Raw genomic sequence first — 13451 nt, forward strand, 5'->3', positions numbered from 1 at the left:
GAAAAGTTTCGGCTCAATGTTAACTTTTTTCACCCATTAATGCTCCTTGACCTGTTGAGTTACTTCAACAGAACATGTTTGGCTTTAGATCCCAGCATTTATAGTCTCCTGTGTGTCTCCTTTCAATGCAATGACTGTTGAAGCAGTCACTGATTTCACTAGTTATTCAAAACAATTTCAAAGATAAGTGAGGTATAACCTCATCAATACACAGCTTGACCATGCATTTAGAAAAAGGAAGAACAGGAGCAGACCATTCTGCTCCTGGAGTCTTGTCTCATTCACAAAAATCATTTCTGACTCGACTCTTCATAAGTTCACTGTGTTCTCTAGTCACAATTGTGGATTCCCTGACTGATTAAAAAAAAATCTTTTGCATCTTTGAATCTATTCAAAGATTCCTTTTCTATTGTGTTCTGAAAATAGAAATTCCAATCATTCTTCGTCTTAGTGTTCAGCAGATGCTCTGTTTTTTGGGCCATGCTTTCTGCTCCAACACTCCCAGAGGGGGTGAAACCCATGAGAATCAATTTATTTCAGTAAGTTATCCTTTTTGACTTCTAAATTCCAATGTATGCAATCCAAATCTGTTCAATAGTTTGAGGATTCCTCCATACCCAGAATCATCCTGGTGAAACTTCCCTGATTTGCTTCTGGTTGTAAAATATCTTTATTTAAATAAGGGGAAAGACACTGTCCATGATACTCTAGTTATAGTTTCACAACTATCTTGTGTAATTGTAGTTAGCCTTCCTTATTTTTATCTTTGTGTTACCTTGAAATGGCAGCCAACATTCTGTAAGTCTCTGTAATTACCTCCAGTAGCTATGTACTAGCTTTCTGTTTTCAGTGTACAAGGATCTCCAAATCCCCTCGTGCCATAGCTTTCTGTAGTCTTTTTCCATTTAAATAATTTTGTTTTAGTTCTTCTTCCTTCCAAATTGAACACAAAAGCAAGATTATCTTTGCAACAATCCATTGTATCTTTGGTAAGAATGATTTGGCTGGGATGGAACCCTGGTTGGTAGAGATTAATTTGGATGTTACTATTCAACGATCTTTGAGAGAAAAGGCAGATTAGATGTGCAGAAGCCAATGGTCAAAGCTCTGTTTCTGTGAGGAGTGTGTGATAAAACAAATGGAATAAGATGGCGAACAAGCAATGGGGCCGATCAGCCTTGGCAGCTCACAGATGAGGCCTCAATTTTCTTGATCTGATCAAGGTATAAAGCCAAGGCTAGCAAAAGATGCACCAAGAAAAGCTCTCTCCCATGGCCTGCTTTGCATTGCCTGCATTTGTACTTGATTGTGTAGGCAGGAAGACGGCTAATCAATCGTTGATTTTGGTGCACCTCTCAACTCTGCTGTTCAAATGAAAGTTCTGTGTACTGGAGAAACTGAGAATAGTTTGAAGTTCCAGTTGTTAACATGCATAGTCAAAAGAACAGAGGCAAGGCACACAACCTGAGAGTGAGATCTAAAATCCAAGTGGTTTATTCAAATAGCATATGGACCAAGAGGTGGTCAGGATGCATTTCAAGGCAGTTCAGTCTTAGCTGTAAAGAGCTTATCTTTTTATCATATATGGTTATAGTGGACATTCCTTAGGTACTTATTATGCAACTACCTTAATTCCCCAACTATATTTACTGAGGTAGCCTCCACTGCTTCAATGGGCAGAGAATTCCATGTATTTGCCACTCTCTGGGGAAAAGCAGATCCTCCTCATCTCTGACCTAAATCTACTTCCCTAAATCTTGAGGCTGTGTCCCCTAGTTCTAGTCTCCCCCACCAATGGAAACAACTTGCCTACTTTAATCTATGCCTTTCATAATTTTATACATTTCTATCAGGTCCACTCTAAGATTGATGCTTCTGAGTATCTGTTTTGGTGCATTAATCTCTGAATAAATTCTGAAGGAGAGTGAAATGAAAGAAATATAAGCAGGAACACTGCTCCAGTCTCTTGAGTCTGCTTTGCTAGTTGGTAAGATTGTGGCTGATCTTTTTTAATCTCAGTGCTGTTTGCTTGCTCAAAGTCCCTAGCAATCAACAAATTATCTGGCTACTGAACTGCTTCCTGTGCTGAATGTTGTCACTCAGTGATTCATATACAAGGTCCCTTTGAACCAGAGCACTCAATGGAAACTTGTGCAAAAATGGGGAGAGAATACAAACTCCTTAGAGAGAGCGACAGATTCAAACCTAGTTGTTGGAGCTATAACTGCATTGCACTAACTGCTACACTACTGTGCCACCCTTTTATCTCTCACCATTTCAAATATCCAAATCCCACATTTTTCGACATTGTACATGGGCAGATAAACTATAATCTGTTTGTGTCCTACTGGCCATCCATATGTATAATCAGCAATTGCGTTTATTATACTTGGTCTCCATATTCAAATAATTAATACCGATTGTGAAAAGCTGGGGGCCAGTTCTAATCCTTGTGATTCCCACTACATGAAAATGACCAATTTATTTCATCTCTCCACTTCTGTCCATTGATTAACCATCCACCCACTCCATTCTAAACGCTGTCATTTTGACTCACTTTACAGAAGGCTTTCTTAACAGAAATAGGTCACTCAATGGCATCTTTTGATTTATCCTGAAAGCTATTACTTCAATAAACTTGATATGACAAATAAGTTTTTCCTTTTATAAACCCATAGTGACACTGCACTCCTGTCTTTACATGCTGACTTCTCTTCTCCCACTTCCTTCATAATAGATTCCAGCAATTTCTCTCCTGTTGCCAACATAACTGGTCTGTGGTGTTTTATTTTTTTCCTCATTCCTTTCTTAAATTGTTGGATTATTGTGGTGAACTGCTGTACCCTCATTAATTGGGCTCCACCCTGTCCTGTGACTGTACTCATGGCTCCTCCCTCATGACCCTGTATAAAGGCACCAATGCCTTCCCAGAAAGCGTGGGTCACAGCACAGGATGACCTTCGTTTATTGCAAATAAAAGCCTATTGTTCTGTAACTCCAGTCTTTCGAGTCATTGATAGCCATCAATATATTTGGTACCTTCCATTCTAGATTCCATGGTATTTTGGATGATGACACTAATAAGTATGTCTGCTATCTTTGGTATACTGTTATGAGTTCAGTGAACCCCATATACCAGCAGCAATAGAAATACATCAAAGCAATGGTTCCTTAAACAAAATTAGTTTAATTCTCTGAGAATAGAACTACAAGATCAACACTTATCAAGACTAAGTTATTTACACAATCCCTCCCCCCAACCTAATCTAAGTGCAAGTGTGGGTAATGTGTTCTTAAGAAAGACCTTTTTAATGGCCAATCTTCCACTGTCCACATTTTCAAGGTGAAAGTTTCCAATAATCTTCAATCCTGTTCACAGAATCAAACAGCTATTATGTTCAAGCAAACTTCAGTGCTTTACTTGGAATTACCAGGCAGGAAAGTTGTGGAGGGTTACAGTGAGATGGTTGTTGTTTGTTGGACACCCCAAATAAGTGTCTTCCAGAAGAAACTTCTTTCCAGGTTCTTCTCGGAGTTCTTCTTTTTGCCACACCGCGAAGACTAGCCACCACTCCTGACTTCCACAGAGAGTATATTCAGGCTAGCATATTAGAGCTCTGCCCAGTCTTGAAAAAGGAGGCCTTTTCAGCAGTCCCTCTTCTGTCCAGCCTTTTCTTAAGCCCCTTTCACACTTGCCAGTGATCCCAGGAATTGAATGCCAATTGGCCTTTAAAGTGACAAATGCGAAAGCAAAATCTGCTCATCGCTGGCGTCAGATTGTCATCTCACATCTGGGATTGACTATCTCGACCCCTAATACAATCCCCAGCATCTGCAGACGCTGGTGTTGAGATCAGGCAAGTGTGAAACGGGCAATTGCATTGTGAGATTGAAATTACCCAAGTTTTTGTGAGTGCAGGAAGAAAAGATTAAAATGGTATAAACTTTGCCATGGGAAAGTTGCGGAGAGAGAGAAGAAATGAATAGCAATAAACAGCAATAATGGACAATTTTTAAACCATGTGAGAAAATTGGTAGCACTCTAGCGCACATTTTATAAAGACGGGGGGGGGTGGGGAGGGAAATATGCAATGGCGGACCTGACTTCCCAGAATTCCATGCAGCAGAGAATCCCCTCTATGAATGCTCCATGTATGCAGCCTGACATACAGCCCTTTCTCCGCTGCATAGAATTCTGGGAGGGCAGATCTGCCATCACTTTGTACTCCACAGTATTTATAAATTGTATGCCAACTTTCCCAATGCTGCTTAAGTTGTTCTCCATAGTACTACCAACTTTCCCACGCTATATAAATTGCACACTATAGTGCTACAAACTTTCCTATACTGTTTAAAAATTGTCCTCTATTACTATTTGTTGCTCGTATTGCAATATATTGATGTTTGTTTTTACCATTCAATTCTGTATTCTGTTCTCCTCATTTATTGTTTACTATAATATGTTAATAAAAAGATGGGGGGGGGAAACAGACTGAAAATTCTGATTGAAAGTGTGACAAGCTTGGCAACTTAAGTAAATCCTTAATGTTCAATGAAAGGAGATTACATTGTTTCCAATATTTCAGAGTGAAGTAAATATTTCTGCACTTCAATCCATTTAATTTTGGATATACTTTGTGGAAATACATAAATAATTTGCAGCACACATACACTGACTCAACATTGCAGCACAGAAGCACACTCTTCAGCCTACAATGCCACTGTGAATACTTTTACCAGAAATGATGATGAGAGCAGCGAACAGGACAATGTTCTGCTACAAATTTTTTTTAGAAAAAAAAAACCCAAGAAATCTCAACACCTGAAACACCCTATCCAATTAATTGGCTTTGGGATCTGGACAGATCGCATTTTTCCATCAACCTGTTACCAACTGAACAAAGATATCCCTCTTCTCCTACAAGAAGATGACAAATCTCTACTGAGAATGTAATAACTCACTGGAGAAAGGCAGTTGAATCTATTGCTGAGATTGCCTTGTATTATAAATTCTTCTGATTAGTTGCGGGGCCAAAATCTTGATATTATCCAGATCCCCTGAAACATTCAGGACTAGAGGAATTATGAACCTAGTTAAACATTGCACATAAATTGATGTAGAGCCTTACTGTGCCTCAGGAGAGAAGGTCAATGATAAATCAGCAAAAGATGGATGAGTGAAGAATCCTTAGGAAGAGCGTTAAGTTTTTAGGTGTAAATATTACAACAATCTGTCCTGTTCTAATCACAATTATAGCATGGCTAAGAAAGTGCACCAATGCCTCTATTTCTTCAGAAACTTGAGGGAATTTGGCATGCCTGCAGTGTCTCAATATTACAGATGTCCCATTGGAAGTATGTTGTCCAGTTGCATCAGGGCTTGGTACAGGATCTGCTTTGCCAAGAAGGCAACAAACTGGAGAGTTCTGAATACAGTTCAAGCAATCGCAGAAACCAATCTTACCTCAACTGATTACCATCTATGCTTCCCCCTGCCTCAGAAAAACAGCCATCAAATTGAAGGACTCATCGCACCCTGGTCACATACTCTTCTCCCTATCATGTCCGGTAGAATATGCACGACTTTTAAACCACGCAACAGCAGCTTTCTTTCCTGCTGTTCTTCAGTTCTTGAACAGACTTCTCATTAGTAAAGGATTATCTCGATCTCGCAATCCCGATTTCATCAGGCCCTTGAACATTTTTGTATCTTGCTTCTTTCCTTAACACTACATCCACAGTTTTGTTTTGCTCAGTCTGTAGCTCTTAGTATGGATTGACTTCCCTAACTACATGCAAAACTAAGTTTTTCACTGTATCTTGGTACATGGGCCAATAAACAATTCCATTCAATTCCAGTTGGCTACAACAATTAACCTCAAACTTCAGAATTGTATTTTGAAGTATCAGTTATTAATACAATTCAGTAAAATTTCTTGTTCTGATGGAAGATCATCAACCTGAAACATTACTGTATGCTTTCCTCCACAGATGCTGTCAAACTGATGAGTGTAATGCGTGTCGAAAGAACCAAAGACTTGTTGATCCAAACCAAGGCTTTTATTAACTAAAAGACTGGAGCATATCGCAAGTAGGTCGGCCAGTCCAGAATGTCCTGGTCTGGCTAGGAGCAATCCTTTAAGACCTGCCAGAAGGTGTGGCTATGCTCTCAGCCAATCACAGTCATCCTACACTTCCATCGGTACATATACACATTGGCGAAAGAATTTGTACTATCACAATGAGTATTCCAGCATTTTCTGTTTTTATTTGAGATTTCCAACATCTGCAACCTGTTGCTTTTTAAAAAAAACTTGTTCTTTAACTGTGAGTTAAAGTTTCAGTCCTGCATTATCTTGTGAGTTTACCAGTCAGGCATAAATCTGGCTTTCCTTCTGCTTCAATTCCACGAACAAAGTGTACAGAAACTACCAACCTGCTCACTCATGACCAGCCTCTCAAAGCATTTCTTAATAATAGATGTTAGTGCTACTGGGTAATCATCATTGAAGCAGCTCACACTACTTTTCCTGAGTCTTTTGAAGCAGGTGGGAACCTTCGACTGCAGCAATGAGAGTTGGTGCAGATTTTCAGGACATGCTAGGTATGCCATCACCATGTCTACGTGGTCAGGTGTTCTTTACATGGCCCATGGGTCCACTGCTGGTAGTTCTTGTGGTGGTTAAATGGTGTTTACAATGTCTCTTTAAATCTCCCTCTGTTTAAATGTCTGCTGTCTGCGAATCCCATGAAGTTTAAATGGCCTGATGCCTAGTGAGTGTTCATCACCTTGAATGTGTTCTGATGTCCTCCTCAAAGACAGATACGACAGGGTCCTCAGCCTTTGCAGGGATTCTGTTGGGTTCTCCTTCTCAAAGCAGGCATAGGTGTTCAGTGTATTGGGTAATCAAGCATCACAGCCACCTATGGTGTTCATTCACTTTTTAGGCTGTAATGGCCTGCACTCCCTGTCATAGCTGGTCTCTCGGTCTCTCGGTCTCTCGGTCTCTCGGTCTCTCGGTCTCTCGGTCTCTCGGTCTCTCGGTCGCCTCCTCCAGAACTGCCACTTTGCTTCAGAGATGGCGTTCTGCAGGTCACACCTGGACTTCTTGTTGAGATCTAGATCCCCAGCCTTAAACACCCTTGTTCTTGCCCTCAACATCTAGTGAATCCTCTGATTCGTCCAAGGCTTCTGGTTGGGGAACACCCACTATGTGCACATGGGCACACACTCATCACCCAGGTCTTAATGAAGTCGGTGATTCCTGTTGCACATTAATTAAAGTCTATGGATGAGTTCTTGAATATGGTCCAGTCCACCAATTTAAAGCAGTCCTGCAGATGCTCTTCCAACTCCTCGACCATACTTTTGCCATCTTCACCACTGGTGCTGTGGTCTTCAGTCTCTGCTTGTGCACTGGGAGTAGAAATGCAGCCAGGTGATTAGACTTGCTGAAGTGCAGTAGTGGTATTCCCCAGCATGCGTTTTTCAGTGGTCAAGGGTGTTGGCTGCCCTGATTTAGCATGTGACAAGTTTGTCAGAGACTTCTTCAGGTTGGCCCAATTAAAGGGTCAGGGTCTAGCATCTCAGCTTAACCTGTAGCCTCCTCTACATCTGTGGTCAGGTCTTCTTTACATGACCCATGGCTCCACTGCTGGTAATTCCTGTGGTATTTAAATGGTGCGTGCCTTTAAATCTCCCTCTGTTTAAATGTACTGACTGCTGTCTGCGTACCTCATGAAGTTTAAATGGCTCGATCACTGACTGTTTAAAACTCCTGCAGTGTTGAACTTGACTTAGCACCGGCTGTTTAAAGGTCCCACAGACCACAGTCTGCTGATTCTTCCATTTCTGAGGTCTGCCAGCGACCTTAGGATAGATATCCTTATTCACAGGTAAGTTTAATTTTGTTTCTAGTTCTAGATAATTCCCGTCAGACCTGCACACAAAGGTGCCATGTTGTAATGTCTTGACTTCCAATCTGTATTGACTTCCAATCCAGTGTTTTGTATCTACCATGCTGTAGTGTCCCTCAATAACTTCTCCAGATGCACCATTGAAACCATCCTGTAAAGATCCATCATTGTATGGTACCAGAGTTACTCTATCTAAGACAACAAGAAACTGCAAGGAGTTGTGATTCCAATTCAGACATCAAACAAACATTTTCCTTCATCAACTCTGTCTACACCAGTGGTTCTCAATCTTTTTCTTTTTCACTCCCAGAAGATGCCATTGGTGCTCTGTGGTTAGTAAGGGATTACTTAAGGTGTGGGTGGAAAGAGAAAGGTTAAAACCACTGGTCTACACTTTCCACTTCCTCAGAAAAATAGCCAGTATAGTGAAAGACTCATCCCACCCCAGCCAAACTCTCCTCTCCCTCATCCCGTCAGGTAAAGGACATCATACATCAGCAGATTCAGGGCTGTTTCTTCCCTGCCACTATCAGATTACTGAATCAACCTTGTGTGAGTAAAATAATGTTGCTTTTTCTCTGATCAAACTGTCTGTTCTACATTTCATTCTGCTGGACTGTACGTGTGGATAGACTTGCTGGATAGCACACAAAACATTTCACTGTACCCTTGGTACACATAATAATAAACAGAAACTTGTTCCTGTAAATTTTGAAAGCCAGCAAGAGATGGAGCAAACAAGCTTTCTAATTAAAGTAGATCAAAAGTTGTTTTTATCCAAATCATCTACCAAACAATTAAATGTTGTTTTGCAAATAATGTACAGCTCATGGAAATTGAAGGAATTTTATTTTGGCATCAGACTTCCATTTAATAACAATACATTTCTGCATATTTAGATTCTAGGATGTGCCTTCACATCATTCTTTATTTAATAGTTGATCTGATTGATTACTCAGATTGGGCGTTTTATAAATTGTCATCGGCTTCTGGTTTCCATTTTCCTACCAGTTCTCCTATTTAATTTGTGTGTTGTCCATATCCACCTACATATGACATTTTACTTAAATATGCAGCAATTAAATTTAATGAACTCCTTGGCTTATAAATTTCTGTTCTAAACAGATATTTCTATTTAAATTTACATTGTTTTGATCTTCCCTGCAATGTTTCTTTTATGTTAGTAAGTTTAAAGCAATTGTGCACATTATGTAAACTTTATCTGACAGGCTGACATGATGATAAGCAGGTTTCACTACAGTGAAGAGATAGGCGTGGCTTTAGAATTGTGTATTTTGATGTAAATATATTTTAACCATGCATAATATAACAATATGATTGAAGAAAACATACCAGTAGAATTAGAAAGACTGGAATCTACTAAAATGGTTGTGATTTGATTCACTGTTAGAGTTAGGACTAATCTTCATTTCCTGATGTCCCTTTCTAAAACAATATTCACATTTTTCACAATCTCTAAAAATTAGGTAGATAACCACCTATATTTTCTTCCAATAAGAAATCTGTCGAGTTCTCCACTACTGAGAGAACAAAAACATCTCAAGATTACGCCACATTACCAGTTAAAACGAGACTGATGTGCACTTGGGAAGGATCCTATTAGCACAATGAAATATCCAAACCTCCTTTAGATGGCTAGAGAACAAACTCTCAGTAGGAGTTGAAGGGAATAGTTGGGAAAGATGGATCTTTAAAGAGATGTTAAGGTTGGAGAAATGAGTGGCATATTAGTCACATTTCCGGAAGTAATTCCAGAGCTGTTGAAAATTCCACGACAATTATAAAATGAATGGACGATATGCCATCATTAGACCAGAGAATGAGAGCAGTGACACAAGATGGGAAGAGGGTGACTTGTCATCAGAAGGGGTATTCTGGTCTGCAGCAGCTTTGGAGGTCAGCAGGACAACGATGAAAAGTAAACATGCACACTACAGCAATGGCAGGATGAGTCAATAATGTATTGTGCTATTTAAAGCAGGGGAAGCTGGTAAGATGAAAAGTAAACATGCACACTACAGCAATGGCAGGATGAGTCAATAATGTATTGTGCTATTTAAAGCAGGGGAAGCTGGTAAGTAGAGACATCAGCTTCAATGTCATTATGGAAAGAGAGAAGTCAGGGCCAAGGGTTGAGGTTTTTGATTGGGGAAAAGCTAGATTTGAGGAGATGCGAAAGGACTTGCAGGGTGTGCATTGGGACAATTTGTTTTATGGGCAGGATGTAGTAGAGAGATGGAAGTCTTTTAAAGATCAGATTTTGAGAGTGCAAAAGCTTTATGTTCCTGTTAGGTTAAAAGGAGGGGCAAAAGGTTTGAGAGAGCCGTGGTTTTCAAGGAATATTGGAAACTTGGTTCGAAGAAAAAGGGAGGCGTACATTAGATATAAGAAGCATGGAATTAAGGAGATGTTTGAAAGATACATTGAATGTAAGAGGAATCTTAAGAGAGGAATTAGGAAAGCTAAAAGAAGGTACGAGGAAACTATGGCAAGCAGGGTGAAAACTAATCCAAAAGAGTTCTACAAATATGTTAATGGTAAGAGGAAAGCTAGAGACAAAATTGGTCCCTTAGAAAATCAGAGCAGAAAACTGTGTGTGGAGCCTAGAGAAATGGGGGAGATATTGAACAGTTTCTTTTCTTCGGTATTCACTAAGGAGAAGGATATTGGGAGATGTGAGATAAAAAAAGCAAATTGGGTAAATATGGGGAATATAGAGATTACAAAAGGTGTAGTTTTAAGGCTTTTGAAGAATATAAAGGTGGATAAGTCTCCGGGACCAGACGGGATCTTCCCCAGGACATTGAGAGAAGTGAAGGAGGAAATAGCAGAGGCTCTGGCGGTAATTTTCCAAATGTCATTAGATATGGGGATAGTGCCGGTGGATTGGCGCATTGCGCATGTGGTTCCGTTATTTAAAAAGGGTTCAAGGAGGAAGCCTGGCAACTATCGGCCTGTAAGTTTGACGTCTGTGGTAGGTAAATTAATGGAGAAAATTCTTAGAGATAGTACTTATAAACATCTGGATAGACAGGGTCTGATCAGGAGCACTCAACATGGATTTGTGGGAGGAAGGTCATGTTTGACCAATCTGATTGAATTTTTTGAAGAGGTGACTAAGAATGTGGATGAGGATAGCGCAGTGGATGTTGTCTATATGGACTTCAGTAAGGCCTTCGATAAGGTACCACATGGAAGGTTAGTTAGGAAGGTGCAGTCTTTAGGTATAAATTTTGAGATAGTCAAATGGATTGAACATTGGCTGAAAGGGAGAGGACAGAGAGTGGTAGTGGATAATTGTCTGTCAGGTTGGAGGCCAGTGACCAGTGGTGTGCCTCAAGGATCTGTATTGGGCCCATTGTTGTTCGTTATATACATTAATGATCTAGATGATGGGGTGGTGAATTGGATTAGTAAATATGCAGACGATACTAAGATAGGTGGAATAGTGGATAATGAAGAAGGTTTTCAAGGATTGCAGAGGGATTTGGGCTGCTTAGAAAAGTGGGCTGAAAAATGGCAGATGGAATTTAATGCTGATAAGTGTGAGGTACTTCATTTTGGTAAGAAGAATCAGAATAGGACATACGTGGTAAATGGGAGAGCGTTGATGAATACAGAAGAGCAGAAAGATTTAGGAGTAATGGTACATCGTTCTCTGAAGGTAGAAACTCACGTGAATAGGGTGGTGAAGAAGGCTTTTAGTATGCTGGCCTTTATCAATCATTGCATGGAATATAGGAGTTGGGAGGTGATGTTGAGATTGTATAAGACATTGGTGCAGCCTAATTTGGAGTTCTGTGTGCAGTTCTGGTCGCCTAATTATAGGAAGGATATAAACAGAGTGGAGAGAGTGCAGAGAAGGTTGACCAGAATGTTACCTGGGTTTAAGCATCTAGAGTATAGGGAGAGATTGGACAGATTAGGTCTTTATTCTTTGGAGCATAGAAGGTTGAGAGGGGATTTGATAGAAGTATTTAAGATTATGAAAGGGATAGACAGAGTGGATGTGGATAGACTATTTCCGTTAAGAGGAGGAAAGATTAAAACAAGAGGACATGAGTTAAGAATTAAGGGGCAGAGGTTTAGAGGTAACATGAGGGGGAACTTCTTTACTCAGAGAGTGGTAGCTGTGTGGAATGAGCTTCTGGGAGAAATAGTGGCGGCGGAGTCAATTGTATTATTTAAGAAAAGGTTGGACAGGTATATGGATGAGAAGAAGATGGAGGGTTAAGGGCATTGTGCAGGGAGGTGGGACTAGAAAGGGGTGTTTGGTTTGGTGCGAACTAGAAGGGCCTAATGGCCTGTTTCTGTGCTGTAATTGTTATGTTATGTTATCAAAGATGACTCTGAGGAAGGTGGGGGTGAGGAGTCTAATCCCTAACTAAGAACAATTGATTAAAACTTATGGGGAGCTTTTTCTTTATTCTATTTTCCTTTACTAGTAGAAGAGATTAGTCCAATTAGATGACCAACAATGAATATGTCGTAATATTAGAATACAAGGTGAAGTTTTAATAAGGAAATTTCCATTTTATTCGAGTCTTGTGTACAAGACGATGTATAAATCATTTGTGATTCATATTCAGTATTGCATTATATAAAAATTATGAAACTAATATGTAGACAATATATAACATGCAATATTTCTCTCAACCAAATCAATAAAAATATTTTAAAAAGAAAAAAAACTGTCATAATGTCTTGTTTCTTTCAAATCTAAGAGATCATAAACTTCAAAATTTGTTTGAGAATAATACAATATCTCTGTAAATTTTAGAGTCAAGCCAAGTTTATTATCATCTGATTACACAAGGACAATCTGGTGAAATTGTTTTGTAAATATGAGAGTCTCGAATGGTTAGTGTGAGCAGTTCCTTTGGTTGTTCAGTGTTCTCTCTGTCCAGGGGAAAAGCTGTTTCTCAGACTGGTGATGATACTCCTGTATCTCTTTCCTGGAGGGAGCAGCTAAAAGATGCTGCATGTGGGATAGAAGGGGTCTTCAATGATTTTGCGCGCCCTCTTCAGACGATGATCCTGGTAGATCACATCAATAGGGTAGGGGGAGGGAGACTCCAGTGATCCTCTCTGCTGCTCATGGACCTGTGGATTCACCTCTGGATCCATTTCTCTGCAGCATCTGAACCATGCTGTGATGCAGCTGAACAGTACGCTCGAGAGAGAGTTCCTTTAGAAGATTGATGGTGGCTGGTAGCCTTGCCCGCTTCAGTCTTCTCAGGAAGTGCAGTCACTGTTGTGCCTTCCTGACAAGTGAGGAGATGTGTGTCCACAATAAATCATTTGTTAAGTGGACTCCAGGGAACTTGGTGCTCTCTACTCTCTCCACTACAGAGTTGGTGATCTAGAGTGGAAGGTGGTCATTCTTGGTCCTCCTGAAATTCACGAGCACCTCCTTTGTCTTCTCCACGATGAAACTCAAGTTGTTACACTCAGAACGATATCACAAGATTTTCTACCTCTTTTCTATAGTGTGATCAATTATGTTGCTGATG

This window comes from Narcine bancroftii, chromosome 9 (genome assembly GCF_036971445.1).
Source record: "Narcine bancroftii isolate sNarBan1 chromosome 9, sNarBan1.hap1, whole genome shotgun sequence".
Taxonomy (NCBI): Eukaryota; Metazoa; Chordata; class Chondrichthyes; order Torpediniformes; family Narcinidae; genus Narcine; species Narcine bancroftii.